This window comes from Acomys russatus, chromosome 1 (assembly GCF_903995435.1).
Source record: "Acomys russatus chromosome 1, mAcoRus1.1, whole genome shotgun sequence".
Lineage (NCBI taxonomy): Eukaryota > Metazoa > Chordata > Mammalia > Rodentia > Muridae > Acomys > Acomys russatus.
The window spans coordinates 87,077,922-87,081,563 of record NC_067137.1 but is presented as its reverse complement, the minus strand read 5'-3'; the positions used below and the strand labels follow the sequence as shown (position 1 = coordinate 87,081,563).

The window sequence follows — 3,642 nt, the reverse complement described above, 5'->3', positions numbered from 1 at the left end:
CAACTAGAAAAGTTAAGATTACACAAGCCTTTTTAAAAATAATTAAAATAAAAAACTTAAATGTATTTTTTTAAGATTTGTTTTTCTCATGTTAATGAGTGTTTTGCCTGCATGAATGTAGGTGCATTCCTGGTGTGCTCAGAGGTCAGAAGAAAGCACCAGGTCCCCTGGAACTGGGGTTACAGATAGTTGTGAGCTGCCATGTGGGTGCTGGGAACCCAATCCTGTCCTTTGCAAGAACAAGTGCAGTTGACTGCTGAGTCATCTCTCCAGCCCTTATTCAATTTTTAAAAATTACATTTTATTTATTGTGTGGCAATCAGAAAAGAATTTGAAGGAATAAGTTTTCTCCCTCTACTATATGGGTCTTGGGGCTCAAACTCAGGCTTCCCAGGCTTGATGGCAACTGCTTTTCCCTGCTGTGCCATCTTGCTGACCTCCCACCCGCCACCTAAAGGTATTTTTATATGCTTGGTCCAATGTGGACTCTGACTCTGTGCCAGTGACCTTTCTGTAATCTGTCCACCCACCTGCTTTACACTTAGAATGCTGCTTTATTTACTTAGTGGGGGGAGCCAGGGACGAGCCTAGGGGCTCACCAGAGCCAGTATTATTAAGTGCTTAGAAGGAACCTTTCGTGTGTTCATTATCCTGAGCAGGGGAAAGTGTTGGTTTCTTGAGTTATACTAGTATTCCAAAAGTTGACACATTTCATTAAGCCACGTCAGGAGAAATAGCCTTCTCATTGATATCACTGACCTCATCAGGAAGGTCCTTCAGCACTGGGAAGCTACCAAGGACCACAGTGCTGAGAATGAGTGTTTTAAAATTCCAATTTGCACATAGAAGCTCAAATTTCATCATTGGCAACAAATACTGTAGGTTATTTTCCTTGAAGTGACAGACTCCCTTTGTTCATTTTTGAGAAAGTGCCTGCCAAATGCCCAGTCTGGGGGGAAAAAAAGCACTCTTTGTCACTCATTCTTTAAAAAAAAAAGAAAAAAAAATGTTCTATGATAAAGTGGTCCGTTCAGCTCACAATTGAAATAATTGCCTCAGTGTTTTCCTGTGCTTTTCTATGGTAACAATCATACTTTGGAATACATAAAAAAACATTTCATGCATAATTTACATTTTATCATACAGATTATTTTGAGAAGTACCAATATTTAATACAATTGATACCTTTCCTTCATCAAGGACATTCTTAGGTGAGAGTAGTAGCATTGTTTGTTGCAAGTGCACATGTGGGAACTGACACAGTTGGGTGTTCTTACCTCAGTGAGTGGGAAGATGGTAGGAGTTCTACTCACCAGTACTTTGGCTCTGTCCTCTATCAGTGAGGACACCAAACAGTGAAAAACACATCAGCATCATATCCTTATAAAAGCACTTCTGACTTTAGGCACGCTTAAAATAGGACCAGAACCCGGGGGGCTTGGCAACCACACTTTGAAAACAGCTGGTGTCTTGGTGGCAGTAGATGACAAAATAGGAGAGGCTTCTGCCCAGCGTTGTAGCAGGAAGCCCCGTCCTTTGCAGGTCGTTGTGCCCGGTCGCCTTAACTTCATTACCTGTAGCTGCTGGGATTAAATGATCTCTACCACCTTATTGTCACTTCAGAAGCACCATGGGACCTAGGACAGTCTGTTATTTGTTGCGGCTGCCTGTTTGTTTGTCTTGCTCTTTAGAGGTGGCACCGTGGGGACAGACCACACTCTTCTTCCCCATTACACAAGTGACTCTGCTTAATTGCAGAGGACCGACAGAGTGCTTCATTCCAGGGAGAAGCTCAGAGATCACATGCTCTTTGAGCCCAGGGCCACTGGTCCTGGATTGTTCTGGAAGGGAAGTTTTCAGCTAGTGGGGGCAGAGGTGACAGTTGTGAAATTCAACTGTCTCTCTCTCTCTCTCTCTCTCTCTCTCTCTCTCTGTCTCTCTCTCTCTCTCTCTGTCTCTCGTGTGTGTGTGTGTGTGTGTGTGTGTGTGTGTGTGTGATGACTTTCATATGCCTTTTGATAGGAGATGAAGCCAAGGTTCCCTTGATTCTCCTTTACCCCGTCCATAGACCAGGATTTGTGTCTGCTCTGTGACGCTTCTCAGCTGGACTCTGAGGCATGGGTTTTGAGAGGCACAGAAAGGGGCTGGGTGGGGACTTTGCTATCCTAAGGACGCACTGCTACTGGAAGAAGGGTGGGGCCTAACCAGGAGATAAGCTAGGGAAGACTGCAGAGAAACAGGGCAGTACATGAAAGGCCAGACAGAGCTGTGCTTCACAGATTTTTAAAAAGCAAAATAAAACTTGGCTTTAAAAAAAAAAAAGTTTGCTGTGGCTTTGGCATCTCGGTGTTGACCCGCAGTATGGGAGGCAGTCTCATATCTCTCTCTCTCTCTCTCTCTCTCTCTCTCTCTCTCTCTCTCTCTCTCTCTTTTCTTCTTCTTCTTGTTTTCAGCTTTGTGAGATACCTTATCATCAAAGGAGATGGCTAGCAATGTTACCAACAAGACAGATCCTCGATCCGTGAATTCCCGTGTATTCATTGGGAATCTCAACACTCTTGTGGTCAAGAAGTCTGATGTGGAGGCCATCTTTTCAAAGTATAGCAAAATTGTGGGTTGCTCTGTGCATAAGGGCTTTGCCTTCATCCGGTATGTTAATGAAAGAAATGCCCGGGCTGCTGTAGCCGGAGAGGATGGCAGAATGATTGCTGGCCAGGTTTTAGATACTAACCAGGCTGCAGAGCCAGAAGTGAACCGAGGAAAAGCAGGTGTGAAACAATCTGCAGCAGAGATGTACGGTTCTTCATTTGACTTGGACTATGACTTTCAACAGGATTATTATGACAGGATGTACAGTTACCCAGCACGTGTTCCTCCTCCTCCTCCTATTGCTCGAGCTGTGGTGCCTTCTACACGCCAGGGTGTGTCAGGAAACACTTCACGGAGGGGCAAAAGTGGATTCAATTCAAAGAGTGGGCAACGGGGATCTTCTTCCAAGTCTGGAAAGTTGAAAGGTGACGACCTTCAGGCTATTAAGAAGGAGCTGACTCAGATAAAACATTCTCTGCTGGAAAGCCTGGAAAAAAATTGAAAAAGAACAAAGTAAACAAGCAGTAGAGATGAAGAACTTTTCGAAAAGTCCGAAGAAGAGCCGAGCAGCCTCTGTGAAGAAGGAGACTAATGTGAAGACGGAGTCTGAAGCAGGGGCAGATGACTCTGCTGAGGAGGACGACCTGCTGGATGATGACGACAATGAGGATTGGAGCATGACCAGCTGGAGTTGATCAGGATGATGAGAAAGAGGCTGAGGAAGGAGAGGGTGACAGCGACAGCGCCAATGGCGAGGATGACTCTTAAGCACGTAGTGGAGTTTAGAAATCTTACCGCATTCTTCATTTACCTGGGCGCTTGTGAGAGATCAAAGTAAGACCAGATCCTCCCCTAGTGTCCTCAGCGCATTCTCACTGCTCTCCCCCTCCTATTCCTTCCTGTGCCCATTAATTCATAACCGCCCTGCGCCTAGCTCCATTTTCACTTCCTTTGATGCTCCTTAGTAGCTTTGTTAAGTCTTGCCCTATAAGTTTTGCTTTAATTTTGATACCTCTTTGACTTAACAATAAAAAGATGTATGGTTTTTATAAA

The 3,642-nt window shown here is 44.6% G+C and overlaps 1 pseudogene; it reads left to right on the top strand.

Moving 5' to 3' along the window:
• Positions 1-2,437: 2,437 nt before the first annotated feature.
• LOC127196419 (heterogeneous nuclear ribonucleoproteins C1/C2-like) lies at positions 2,438-3,357 on the top strand (annotated as a pseudogene).
• Positions 3,358-3,642: the final 285 nt, after the last annotated feature.